Raw genomic sequence first — 15,524 nt, 5'->3', positions numbered from 1 at the left:
AGTAATAGATGAAGTAAAATTTAAGACTGAACTTAAAAATTACCTTTTAAGCAAAACTTTCTATGATGTAGACGATTACTTTGATTGTGTGTAAATTTATTGCCAAAAATTTTAATTTATATGTCTAAATTTGTACTTTTAAAAAATGCCTTGAAAGTGATATTCCATTATTATGTCTGTAGTACTTGTACTAGTATGATAACTTTGTTGTGACAGTTCCTACATCATGTAAATGATTTACAGGAAGATAATAAAATGAAATGAAAACTGTCTAACAAGTTGGATAATATGTCTCCATCTGGCCCTGTAACGGCACTTTATATTTGAATTTAAGTCCTTTGGACACTGTAGGATGTGAAGCTGTGGAGCACCAAATCTCTTGCACATTGATGGAGGACAGAATACCATAGATGCACTGGGCAGTTGGTGCACTACACAGCCAGTCTGATGTTTCAGGTTTGAACACAATGTAATCCACTGTACATGAATGTTCTATGTTGTAGAATGGCACATAAAATGAGGATGCAGGAAAATTCCTGTAAATTTGCATGAAATATGTAGCAGTGGAGTGCAGTAATGGTTGAATTGTTGTTTTGCGGTAACTGACTCAGTAGTAAAGCGAGAAAATACAATGTGACATGGTGGCTGGGGGTCACCAGTGCAGGACTCTGGTACATAGTGATAGTGAATGATAGTCAACACAGTGGTACAGAGCACGCAACATATTATTTTATAGAAATTCGAAACATACAAGGATACACAACATAATACAGTAGAGCCGCAATGCAAACTGAACTGCACGTGTCAGTTGTCGGAGATAAGACTTTGAGTTGTTTTCTCTGGCCAGTGATGCTAACATTCCCACACTGTTACGGGGTGGGCTCCTGTTATTAATTTTGTTATGCAAATCTGGCAACACATACACCTGCAGGTTCACTGCACACCAGTTGCTTGCTGTTTTCACCTGCTGTCAGCTCTGCTGCTGCTGCTCACAATGAGTTGCTGTGGAACAGCTGCAATTTTCAGATGTCACATCTGCAGTCGCTGTTGGTGGTGTGGATGGGGTGTGACTTACAATGCTCAATTACCTTAATTTCAGCTCTCCTGTAGCGCCCCCGTGTAGACTGTGGTTGAACTGCTATGATTTTCAGATGTCAGGTTACAACAAATCTGTATTACAGGGACCTTTGATCAACAGCAGGTTATCGTATCTGTCCTGATTGCAAAAATTTGTTTTCAGCTACGTTTTATCTAAAATTGCAAATCTGGTCTTTAAAAAGGGAGCCTGTGGGATCACTGTATTTTATGGGAATATTTATGGGAATGCCACATCCATCTTTGATTTTAATGAAGTTAATCATCCTATAAATTCCATTTGATTCATTTGACATAATTGGCATATTCCTCACATTCTGCTATATTTGTGTTGTGACTCGCCAATCATTCAAAGTGCCGCCACGCAATTACGCGTGTTCTCTACATGTGGCGCTGTCTGCCAGCTGTGCAGCAGCAGCGCCACCTAAGCGGCCAGCCAGCCAGCTGCCGCTAGACTTGGACTCATTGTTCATTTGAATGTTACCTTGTTCACATGTCTTGCTTTGTCAACTTGCTCAGTGACTTATGTGTGTTGTGTCATTCTGAAATATATGTGTTCAACTTGACGTTATAACAATGGGCAACGAGGATGGGATTTTTCCTTTTCATCGTTGACCCACAGGTTTCCATGACTACTGTTAGGCAACTATTGCAAGTTCTCATTGAACAGCAAACGCTTCTAACATCTGTGATTCGCAATTTCGTCGCGGCATCAAATGCGGGGTGTTTCTCGTCATTGTCTATACCTACTTTTCCTCCTTACGATGAGACGGCGGAAGACTGGTCTGATTACGTGAAACGTCTTCGACAGCACTTCTTGGCATATCATGTTGCGGACATGTAAGTCTCTGTTCCTTTCGTGGATTTCACCTCAAATGTATCGGTTGTTGTCTCAATTGGCTCCTTTGAAAGATCCTGCATCTTTGTCCTTTGCTGAAATGTGCTCACTTCTGTCTGTCTATTTTCAAAACAAACACATGTGGTAGCCTCTCGTATTGCCTTTTATCGTTGTCAAAAACAACCGCATCAATCCTATCGCGCTTGGGCTGCTGAACTTCACGGCCTCAGTCGAAAGTGTCAATTTGTTACTGACGTTCACAAAGAATCCTATGCCGATTCCATGGTACAGGATGCTATTATACGGTCGGCGCCCAACAAAGAAGTTCGGCAACTTGCCCTTCAGTTGGCAAATCCGACTCTAGATGAAGTCCTGTCCATCGCACAGTCTTTTGAAATTTCTCATGCTGCTGGGGCGCAAATAGAGGCCTGCGGTGACGTCGGGGAAATACAACCACTGTGCACTGTTGACGACGCGTGCGATGCATCCCCGCCAGCTGACGTGGCCACAGCAGGCTCCCACGCCCAGACTCAGCCTAACCGTAAACAACCCTCTAAGAAACTGCAGCAAAACCCACGGCAACTTCCTTCATGCCCACGGTGTTTTACCAAACATTCACGGGAGGACTGTCCCCAACGTTGGGCCATGTGTCACAATTGCAAAAAGAAGGGTCATGTGTCTGCCGTTTGCAAATCCGACCGCATACACGATGTTCATGACCGTGACACTGATTCTGCTTCTGTGTTGTCTGTCAATTGCACTTCTTCCCTTTCAGGGAAGTTATTCCTCACTGTCCAAATCCTTGGTCAGGATGTTCGAATGCTGGTGGATACCGGTTCTACTGCCACTATAATTAATTCTCAGATGTATCTTTAGTTGGGTTCTCCACTCCTATCACCTGTCACTCAGCAATTATGGACGTACAATAAACAGAAGGTTTCTCTCTTGGGACAATTTAATGCTGAAGTATCTTACAAATCTGTCGTTCGCACTGTTCCCATATTTGTGGTTGACCAGAGCAATGCAGAAAATCTTTTTGGTTTCGATGCCTTTTGTGTTTTTGGGTTCTCCATAGATAACTCTGTCAATATCATCTCTGATGCTATTCCTTATGCTCAATTGGATTCCTTGTCGATGACATTTTCGTCCCTTTTTTCTCCTGGGTTTGGCCGTGCAAACAACTTTGAAGCTCATATCACACTCAAACCCACTGCTCGGCCTAAGTTTTTTCAGGCTCAGCCCATTCCTGTGGCCCTGCATGATCGGGTAAAACAGGAGCTGGATCGTCTCACTGCTTCAGGGGTCTTGCTTCCTGTCACTTCCAGTGAGTGGTCCTCTCCTGTTGTTGTCGTTGCTAAGCCAAATGGTGATATTCATCTCTGCGGCAATTTTAAAGCCACTGTAAATGCACAATGCCTCATTGACACTTACCCTATGCCCCGACCTGAAGAATTGTTCACTAAACTTGTGGGTGGCCAGTATTTTTCTAAAATTGACCTGTCGGAAGCTTATCATCAACTTCCTCTCAACGCCACTTCCCGACAGTTTCTGGTCCTTAACACGCCTTTCGGCCACTATCAATACCAATGATTGCCATTTGGGGTTGCCAGCACACCTGCTCTCTTTCAGCGATTCTTGGAACAATTATTGCTCCCTGTCCCTGGGTGTACAAATTACATGGACAACATTGTTGTCACTGGCTCCACCACTGAAGAACATCTTCAGAACCTCCGCACACTTTTTCATGTCTTACAGACTTAAGTGTAATCTTCAGAAATCTCACTTTTTCAGGCATCTATCACGTACTTGGGGTTTCAACTCTCTCGGGATGGTATTGGTCCGCTTCAGCAAACTGTTGCTGCGATCAATGCCCTTCCTTGCCCTACATCTGTTAAGGAACTGCAGGCCTTCTTGAGGAAAATCGCATACTATCACAAGTTTTTACCATCTGTTGCGTCAATGGCTCAGCCGTTGCATCGCCTGTTGCATAGAAACGTGGCTTTTCACTGGCCCGCGTCATGCGATGCGGCTTTCCAGAAATTGAAGACTATGTTGAAACAGGCCCCATGCCTGGCTACTTGTCGACCTGGCCAACATCTTGTTCTTGCCAAGGATGCCTCTCAATACGGGGTCGGTGCAGTCCTTGCGCACCGTTTTTCTGACGGCTCTGAACAACCCATTGCTTATGCCGCCAAAAAACTCACGGATGCCCAACAAAAGTATTCTCAAATTGAGAAAAGAAGCTTTGGCCATTATTTACGCTCTTCATAAGTTTGGTGTTTTTCCCTATGGAGCCAAGTTTCATCTTGTTATGGATCACAAACCACTTGTTTCCTTGTTTCATCCATCATCATCACTTCCGAGACAAGGCTGCACACCGCTTCCAGCGTTGGCTCTTTACTTGTCTCGTTTCAATTGTGAGATTCATGCTCAACATGCAAATGCTGATGCACTGTCTCGCCTACCCATGGGTGCTGATCTGCCATTCGATAGGGATGAACTTTTGTGTTTCCACCTGGATGTTGCGAGCAGCGGGTTGTGGATGGATTCCCCATCACTGGGGACCAGCTGGCGGCTGCTACGGGTTCTGATCCTACCCTCTCCTGGGTTTTACACTGTATTCAGAAGGGTTAGCCAGATCGTCCGTCCACTAAGACTTCTGACCCGTTGCGGGACTACTACGCTTTGCGCTACCACCTCACGGCTAGGGATGGTGTTATCCTCCTTTCCACCGACAATACTTCGCCGCGTGTTGTGGTACCTGCATCTTTGCGTGCTTCGGTCTTGCTCCTCCTTCACCAAGGGCACTCGGGTGTCTCTCGCACAAAATCTCTGGCGCGCCGTCATGTGTACTGGCCTAGCACTGACTCTGAAATAGCACACATGGTCGCTGCCTGTGGCCCTTGTGCATCACAGTCCACTGCCTCGAAGTCATCTTTGTCACCATGGCCTTCGCCTGAGACACCCTGGGAGCACATTCATGCTGACTTCGCGGGACCTTTTTTAGGTACTTATTGGCACCTCGTAATTGACGCCTACTCTAACTTTCCTTTCATTGTCTGTTGCATGTCGCCTACCACCGCGGCGACCACAAATGCTCTCGCCTGCTTTTTTTCTTTGGAAGGCCTTCCCTCTACTCTTGTTACTGATAATGGTCTGCAATTTGCCTCTTCCGACTTTGCGGATTTTTGTGCTCATCACGGTGTTATGCATGTCACGGCCTCTCCGTTCCATTCACAATCAAACTGTGAGGCTAAACGACTGGTCCGCACATTTAAGGCTCAGATGTGGAAACTCCTGACTTCTTCTGCTGCTGATGATTCGCTTCTCCAGTTTCCGGCTTCTTACTGTTTCACCCCCATGGGCGACCACAGCCCGGCTGATCTCTTACATGGCCGACAGCCCCGCACGCTCCTTCATCTTCTGCAGCCTTCCACTTCAGGGCTGCGGGTGCCTTCGCTTGGCAGTTCACTGCCGACGACCTTGTCTGGGTATGGGGATATGGCAGGCGGCCAAAATGGAGTCTGGGCCGTATCTTACGACACCGCGGCTGATGCCTGTATGAAATCCAGATGGACACAGGTGTTGCAGTGTGCCATTCAGACCAGCTTCAGCCTCCTTCTCCTATGGATGCCGACACATCGCCCATGTCTCCTGTTATATCAACTGGACTTGCCGCAATCGGCAGATTGGTGCGCGGGGCACCAGCTGATTCGACCCCTACATCTCCTGTCATCTCAACCCAGTATCATCGGGGACACTTCCGTCCATACGGGAAGCCTCCTCCTCGAGACTTTACGGCCAGTGAAACAACACCTATGGACGTTAGCAATCTACAGGCCACCTTCATCAAGACCAGTGCAAAAATTTCAAAGGGGGGAAAAGTGTTGTGACTCACCGATCGTTCAAAGTGCCGCCGCGCAATTACATGCGTCGTCTACATGCGGCGCTGTCTGCCAGTCATGCAGCAGCCGCGCCACCTAAGCGGTCTGCCAGCCAGGGGCCACTAGACTTGGACTCAGTGTTCATTCGAATGTTACCTTGTTCACATGTCTTGCTTTGTCAACTTGCTCAGTGACTTATATGTGTTGTGTCGTTCTGAAATATATGTGTTCAACTTGACGTTATAACAATTTGATTACAAAATTTTCTATTATATTAAGAACTGTTACAGTTTTCAACAAAAATCAGTAACATGGAAGAAAGAAGAAGATATTTGTTATTTTAGCAATGTGAAGTGCTTTATAACCTTCACAAAATCTTCATTTTAAAATTAGGTTTAATAGTATACAATTATTTTGTTTTATAAATTTTACTTAACTGAGTAGTCATGTTTTCTTGGTAACTGTTCATTCATGTAAGCAGAAAAATATATACCAAATAATTTTTCTGTAAAATAACATAGGGCGACACATTAAAATTTAGTCAGTCTCTGTTTAGCTTTTGTGCACAACAGTCTTTGTATTGCTCTCAGGGAGGGCTGTCTTTGTTTTAGAGCTATGTTTTTATGTGTGATCTGGGTTGCATATTGTGAATGAAATGTGGATCATGTATGTCACATTTATTCAAACTTGTGACCTTTAATTGCAAATGTGCCTGAAACTTAATACAATATTGTCTGTCAGTGGACAGTGTTTATTGTATCTGAAATGAATGTACAAAATGAGAGGGTTGGTAGAGTGTGTCATAACAAGCATATTTCACATAGCAATCCATGTCCACATCCCTTAGTGTTTGGTACTAAGTGTCATTGAACGGTGTGATATGATACTAAGAGGGTAGGCCCACAAATATTGAAACTTGTCAGGATAAAAAATCTATTAAATCTGAATACAGGAGGCTAAAAAATCAGTCAAAAATTGAGAATTTTAGAAGATCACTCAAAGACCTGAACTGGATAGATGTTTACAATACTTATGACTCAAATGGAAAATTCAAAGTATCCGTTAATGAAGTGACTTCCTCTTTTGGAAATTGTTTTCCCCTAAAGGTAACCCAAATCAAACAGGTCTACAAATAAACCATGGATTACACAAGGAATAAAGATATCATGTGGGACAAAAAGGAGACTGTATCTACTATCTAGGAGCAGCTGTGCTGTCAGGATTGTAATGCATTACAAAGAATACTGCAATATATTGAAGCAAGTAATCCCGAAATCAAAGCATCTTTATTATGAGCAAAAGATAATTACATCAGACAACAAAATAAAACTGTAAGGGATATAGTGAAGAGAGAGACAGGTGGGACCAAACAGGAAGAGGGACAGATAGATCTAAAAATAAATGAAATTTGTAAGAAGTGCATGTAGTGTTGCAAATCTCTTAAACAAGTACTTTGTTTCTGTTACTTACATTTTGGGGTTATCAGATTCAGTGAACAGTGCAATGAAGCATGTATGACCAATCTTTAAAAATAACTTCAGTAAAATGGATGACACTCACATCTCCCAAATGTGTAGCAGCCATCGTGAAATCCTTAACATGTAAGTATTCTAGTGGGTATGATAACATATCAATGAAGTTAATCAAAGAACGCTCATGAAAGTTGAGTTCTATCTTAAGTTATTTGTGCAATCAGTATCTTATCAGTGGAACATTTCCAGACTGGCTAAAATATGCTGAAGTTAAGCCTCTTTACAAGAAGAGGGACAAAGAGGTTCCTCCAAACTATCAACCAATTTCACTTTTGCCAGCTTTTTCAAAAATATTTGAAAAGGATGTGTTAAAATGTCTCCTTAAGCATCTGATTGCAAACAATATGTGTCCAAGTCATAATTTGGGTTCCTTAAGGGTTCTGATATAGAGAAAGCTATTTACACATACAGTGAGAATGTAATTAATTCATTAGATAACAACTTAGAGGATGCTGGCATTTCCTGTGATCTGTCAGAAATCTTTGGCTTTGAATCACAACAGTTTCTTAAGTAAATTAGAATATTATTACGGTGTCACTGGCAGCACTGTGAAATGTTTTGAATCTTATCTAACTAATAGGAAACAAAGGGTGTCACTGCAAAATGCCTGTGCAGTAAGCAGTCAGTCTTCGTCCTACTGGGTTTAACTACATGTGATGTTCCTCAAGGTTCCATCTTGCATCCATTGCTTTTTGTTGTGTACGTTAATGACCTCTCATCTGTTACATTGACAGATGCTAAGTCTGTTTTGTTTGCAGATGATTCAAACATTACAATAAGTAGCAAGTCAAGTACAGATTTAGAAATGGCTGCTAATCAAATTTTCACTGACATCAATAAATGCAAATTCAATGTCATTAAACTTTGAAAAGATCCACTATATGCATTTCAGAACCTGTAAGAATTTCCTTTCAGCATATGTATAACATACAAAAACATGCAGATCGGAGAGTTTGACTGTGTTAATTTTCTGGGATTATAACTCGATAATAAATTCAGATGGGAAGGGTATAACACAAAATTGAAGAAGTGCCTAAACAATTCTGTTTTTGCAGAGAGATTGATATCAGCTGTAAGAGGTATAAATATAAAAAAATTACGTACTTTGCTTGAAGAAGGAATCCAGAGAGGCCCTGAAGCAAAACATACAGAGCCTTGTTGTCCTTCAGGCAGCAGTCCAGCAGTCACTTCCCTCTGTGACTTCTTCAGTAGCAGCAAAACCCCATCATGGATAGATGACCAAATATTCAATGGCATTGTTAATCAAGTGGTCAAGTTCAGAGAATTGATGCAGGAGCTCTCGATCGACATTTGCATGGAGGGGGAAACCCACTCCGAGCTGGGAATCAAAGTGACATTTCCCATCTACAATAGTTACTGCATAGGTAGGCCAACCCAAGGTGATGGAATGGCCATCTACATAAAAAGAGGGATCCCCCACCATCAGGTATACATACCAGCTACTAATAAAATTGAAGTAGTGGCATTAGAAGTAACTACTGCTACCAGATCCCTAACAGTTGTTGCAATCTAAAACCTCCAAATGATGAGATTGATGAGGAAGATGTACCAGCAATAGAACAAATCGAAAGCAAACTCCTAAGTGTAGGTGAATTCAGTGCCAAGCACCCAGACTGGAACTCTAGAGTAACCTCTAGAGCAGGTGCCAAATTGCTACAACTAGCATGCAACCACCACTTTTTAACATGCGGTCTGGTTGAGCCCACACACTTTCCTAAAAATGGAGGTAGCCCCAACATAATAGTCATAGCTCTCAGTAGGAGGATCATGGGGTTCTTGGCTGTGAGAACAGTCCACAGAATGTCCTCTGACCTTAATCTTGTCATCTTTGAGGTTTATGTGGGTGAATGAGTAGCACTCCCATGGATCCAGACATCCTACAAAAGCACAGGCTGTGAGTGATACAGAGAAACTGTCATCTCAGACATGGCTTGTACTCTGCCACCTACTTTCCCGAAACAGTGGAGCAAGCGCTACAGGTCCTAACAAGTTCCATCTTGTAGGCAGCAGAGGAGGCCACCTGCCAGCCTCTTCCCCTCCCCCCCCCCCCCCCCCCCCCTCCGCCCTACAAATACAACTCCTGGATCATTTGTTAGCTCAGCTTCAGCACAAAATCAGAGTAGTAAATGAGTGAAAGATCACTAGAGATCAGGCCACCAGGAGGCTCCTCAATCATATACAGAGAGAGCTGAAAGAAGCACTCAATGAGCACAGAAACCAACAAGGGCAAAAGCACCTCTTATCCCTCAAAATAGATGACCATACACTCTGGAAAGCTACCAAACAATTCACCAAAAGATGCACTTGAATGCCACCCCTGCATGACAAGCAGGAGGTAGTCTACAGCCATGCTGAAAAGGCCAACACCCTCAATGATACTTTTGAGAAGCAGTTCCAGGTGGCAGATGCCCAGGATGAGGAGCATGAGGATGTAGTTCATTATCAACTGGCTGTGGCTGTCTTCCTCAATGCTGAGGAAGACCCAGAGGATGAAATCCCACTTTCTGCACCCGAAGGCATGGCAAAAGTTATCAGGCTGCTTCCAACAAAAAAGGCACCAGGACATGACAGTGTCACGAATCAGTTAGTTAAAAACCTCCTGCTTTCAGTGATCGCACACCTTGCGGACATCTTCAATGAAATTACTCATTCTCACGAGTTCCCAGCTTGCTGGAAACATGCAGAAGTGGTTGTAATACACAAACCAGGGAAACAACCTTTATTCCCACAGCATTACAGGCTGATCAGCCTCCAGCCAACTCTCAGAAAGATCTATGAGCGCCTCCTGCTAATACACATACAAGAGCATATTACTATTGCACAGCTTCTGCTGGATTTCCAATTCCGATTCCGGCAGAAACATTCCCCTCCACAACAGATCATGAGAGTGGTTGAAGCAGCCACAGAGGTCTTCAAACACAGAGGCTACTGTAGGATAGTGCTACTTGGTGTAGCCCCAACCTCTCACTCAGTATGGCATAAAGGGTTATTATAGACGTTATACACGCAAGGGTTCCCTGGGGGCATAGTTAATTTAATCCAAAGCTGTCTCACAAATAGAACAAAAGGAGAAGAAACAGCCACTTGTTCAAGGAACTTTGTATTCTAACCATTGCTTCTTAGTATATTTATTCCTTAATGAAATTTATAGTGAGTAATATATCTCTATTTCCTATTAATAGTTCAGTATATTGTATCAATACTAGAAATAAGAACAATCTACATAAAGACCTAAAATCACTTACCTTGATCTAAAAAGGGTCCAGTATTCAGGAACACAGATTTTCAATAAATTTCCTGCAACCATTAAAAAAAAAAAAGAGTCCAGTATTCAGGAGCACACATTTTCAATAAATTTCCAGCAACCATTAAAAACTTGGTTTCAGATGAACCACAGTTTAAACAGAGCTTCAAAGACTTTTTGATAAGCAACTCTTTCTACTCTAGATGAATATTGTAACAGGGACTGTTAGGTCAGCTTAAATAAAAATGTTTGTTAGATTTCAGTTTTGACAGCAGCTGGTCACAACAGTCAAGTATAGATATTTTGTGTATGACAAATTTATTAAAAGTGCATAACTGTGTTTCATTCTGACAGTGTATTAATTCTGTAAATATTAGCAGTTCCACTTTACTGTAAAGTATTCATTTATTTTGACAATATCCTGACAAATGATCTGGGGAATGAGCATTATATTCAGATATTTTATGTCTTTTATGTTACAGGTTCTGACATGTTCCACACCCATGAGAATCATCTCATTTCTGGGTCTATGGAATGAAGACTGAATCTAATCTAATCTAAACAAATCTCTATATGTCATCCGAGCTATCATGGTAGCAGGTCTGTAGGGCAACATTTTCCATGTGTTTGTGACCTCAAGGTAAATGAGAAGTTGGGGTGAAGTTTTATGACCTTTATTTGAAAACAATTTAAAAAATGCTCAAAATTATGCCCTCCTGCCTGAATGCACACCATGCAGCAATGCTGGAATGACTGTCACACTCTTTCAAACACTCCTGGCAAAGTGGAAATTGCACTGGAGGCTGCCACAATGAGTGCCATCAATTCTTCATCAATCTCAATGGGTGCTCCATTGACAACAGATTTCAGGTGGCCCCAGAAGAAAAGATACCACGGCCTGCCATGCCCTATCCAGTTCTTGGGTTTCATTCAAATGCATTCAGACTGCATGTGTGAAATGCACAGGTACATCATTGTGTTGGTACTACATTTGCTGTCACACATTGAGTGGAACATGTTCCAAGAACTCTGGCACAGATTCTCATAAAAAGCTTAAGCATCTGTTTGCACTCAATCATTGGAGAACATTTATCGACCAACCAGATTATCAACTACCAATCCAACACAAATGTTGACAGCAAAGCAATCTTGGTGACCACGAATGAAGGCGGCGCGTGAATATTCCCGTGCCCACATATGTTGATTGTGGCTTTGAACATACCCTCTCTTGTAAAGGATGCCTCACCTGTAACAAATGCATGGTTTGGAAAGTCTGATTGAATGGCACACCTTTGTAAAAACCACTGACAGAATTCAGTTCAATGTGGAAAATCATCTGGGTTAAGGGGTGAACCTTATGAAGGCAGTAATGGTGCAAATCATCTTCATGGCAGACATGCCAAACTGTGGAATAGCTCACACCCATTTCCCATGCAACACACTGTGAGCTTGTTGAGGATGCTTTTCCAGCAGTGCTAACGCCTCCTCTTCAAGCCCTGTGTATTGATGACCACATCCACAAGGCATTTGCACCTGTAACACAAATTGAATGCACTGGGTTTTGAAGTAGGCCTTAAATGCATGTGTGCCATTATGAGAATGTACCAGGGGAAAATGCACCTCAAGTGAATCTGTCTCTTGTAGGGACCTAAGGATGGCAGTAAATGTGTGTGGATCTGGCACTCGACAATTTACATCGATGCCACAAATGCATTGAATTTGTTGCCCTGCAGACCTGTTACCATGATGGTGCAGGTGTACCTACACTCTTGGTAATGAGCAATGCTGTTCAATGATGCCAAGTGCTGTGCACTAATGGATGGGGCCATGGGTTGCTACATGAAATAAGCTTGTTGTGACCCACACTACCAGCCATCTCATTTTCTACATTCATTTCAGATACACCGTGTATGTATAAAATTGGAAGATTTTTTTAGCAAAACGCATAACGCCGAGGCATGGAGCTCATTGTTTGTCATGTGTGAAATGGAAATAAGCGAATACATCAGTAACAGTTTATCTAAGAAAGACTTGTAACTGGATGTGAGGAACAACAGTATTACTGTATGCTTTTGCCAGGTTTCTTTTATTATTGTGAAGATATTAATTTCACATTATCTTTCATATAAAGGAAACAAATTTAATTTGAAATGGGAAAGAAAAAGAGATCTTCAGCAAACTGATGCAGATATATGGACTTTAACTTTGTGGGTCATGCTCATTATGAGAACAATTGGGAACAGTGAATGAAACTCAAAAGGTCAACAGATGACTTCCCAACTATGTGTTGCAACAAAAGACAAGATGAGTAACAGAAACTTAAAACTTTGTTCTTTGGTTTAATTGGTTTGTGAACATGATAGCAAAAATTAGGATTGTGATAATCAGACAGTTGGAGGAGATGCAGACCATTCAGAAGAGGAAAAGAAACCTGACCAAGTTGGCTTGTTGAGAGTGATTTTAACTAAACAGGGGGAAATTGAGTCTGAACTGGAATCCAGATTGGGGGTGGAGGTGGGAGAGGGTGGGGGGGATGGAGGTGAGGAAGGGGTTCGGAAACTATAGCGAAATCTAGCGGCAACCTCTTAAACTCTGAAATACAAAAGAATAGTAAGCAAATCAACAATCCAGTCTGGGAATTAAAAGATAAGGTGGAGGCTGGTTTAAGGGATGTGAATTCCAGAATAGATGTAATTGAATGTAGAGACACAGTTTTTTAGAAAATGAATTTGGCAAAGAAAATTCTAAGAAGGGAAAGGACACTGAAGGGTTAAGGAGTGTGCCATAAGTAATAAAGGACAAAGTTAGTAATCTATGTACTGAAACAGAGGGAAAGATAACTAAATTAAGTATAAAAATATATGAAATGGAACAAACTGTAACTAGATGTAAACATGTTAGATAAAAAAATTAAATAAAATTCAGGAAAATTCTGTATCTAAAAATATGTGTATTAACAGTGGTATTATGTGGCCAAGTTTAGCAGTGAAAAGCTTTCCTTGTGACAACTTTCACTCTACTGATTTATTGCAACACAGTAAAGATAACTTTGTGCCTGATACGTCACATAATGTAAAGACTGAATTTGTCAAAAAGTTTCTTGAAGATGTAGCATTGCCTTGGGTCAATAAAAATTTTGATCAGTGAATAACCTATAGTGATTTTGAGAAAAATGTTTTTGGACAAATTTTGGTCAGAGTCAGGTAAAGCTAGAATTAAGAGTGAATATGTGAATGGGCCTATTTTTAGTTGGAGAAGTTGAAACTATGAAGGATTTTTGTAGAAATCAATTAAAGAAGTTTGTACTTTTAGATAAATCATTTTATGAAATGTCTCTGGGAGATGCTCTTCAAAGAAAGATTCCTGGAAGATTACAGAAGGATTTAGTTAACTGGCCAGATGATTAAGAGGATCAGTTTCTTAAATATGTAGACATGTCAAATTGTGCTATGGAGAGAGAATTGTCATCATGGGGGTTGGAATTCTGGGTTCCGTGGGGAGAATTATAGAAGGAAGGATCATTGGAACTTTAGACATGGACATCAGAGTGGTTGGGCATGAGATTACTGTGGAAGTGGAAGGGACAGAGACTGGAGAAGAAATATTGATAATAGAAACAGAAGATGGGATGAAAGAAAAAGAATGCAGACAAATGGGAGACAAGGTAAATGGGGAAACTGCCCAAAAACATCAGGTTGCTTCAATGAGGATCTGGAGTTTTGGATGAATAGATCAAATTACAACAGGACCTCTGACTTTTGCTAGAATACAAATAGGAAGAGTAACCATAATAAACAGAGTCAAATCACACAGACAGAACATCAGATAAATGGTTTAAATTTTGATAAAAATATTGGGATACTATGTGGGACAATAATCCATTAACGAATAAGTCATTCAAAAATGAGTTGAGAACTCAGATTTGGGTATGGTCATCATAACTGATTATTACAATTAGGCTAGAGTGAAATTCATGACAATAATGACGAAAGTGAAGTATATATTGGTTCTTAATTGTGGGATTATTTGAAGAAAAGGAAGCTGAGATAGTGATGACAGTACCAGGCTGATGAAGCTGTAAGGATATGCAGTGGTGGTGGGACAAGATTAAGGCACTGATACTAAAAGCAATATTGGTGAAGACAGTGATTTTGTGGTTACTACTGTTGAGGAAAGAGACACTGAGGTTTCTGGTGGTGAGTATGCAGTTTATGTTGAAGTAAATGAAAATGAAATGTTGAAGCTAGGTGTTGATGAACCTTTGGTGGTGAAAATAGGGAAAATATGGTGGCTGATGAAATTGCACCTGAAAAAACAATTGCTGCCTGTTCATGCTGGTCAATCTATAGTCATAAAAGAAGGCAGAGGTGAGAAAGAACATTATCTGCATCATTTAAATTTGTGTACAAATTTGGAAGGTAAGGGGGAAGATTTTTAAGATTTTTTTGGGATCACTTTGAGAGCAATGGTGACAGAGGAACATTTTGGAATTATTTAGCAAAGATCAGCAGAGTCTTACATCCAAACTGCTACGTGGAAATGAAAAAGGGACTAAATGAGAAGTGTATGACTGATTCGGAGGGCAGACACGATGGGCACGAGAGTAGAAGTGTGTGACTCTAACTTGAGAAATAATTATAGTTATGCAGTTAAAAAAGGAGTTTGTAAGAATTGTAACACTGAAATAACAATGCTAAAAGAATGAATTGCAAGCTTATGATTCTCAGTCAGTGCTTTAAGAAGCAATATTGATTCACTCAAGAAAGTAAATCGTGATCTACAATTGAAGCCAACACCAAGTGAAGTTATGTAAGTCAAAAGTAATAGATCATCTGAGTGGATAAAAGTATCATATAAAGATAGTTTTCCAACTGCAAAAAGAACAACAAACTCCACTAAAACTTTCACAT

Source organism: Schistocerca serialis, chromosome 9, assembly GCF_023864345.2.
Source record: "Schistocerca serialis cubense isolate TAMUIC-IGC-003099 chromosome 9, iqSchSeri2.2, whole genome shotgun sequence".
NCBI classification, from domain to species: Eukaryota; Metazoa; Arthropoda; class Insecta; order Orthoptera; family Acrididae; genus Schistocerca; species Schistocerca serialis.
Note: the sequence above shows the minus strand (reverse complement) of the source record.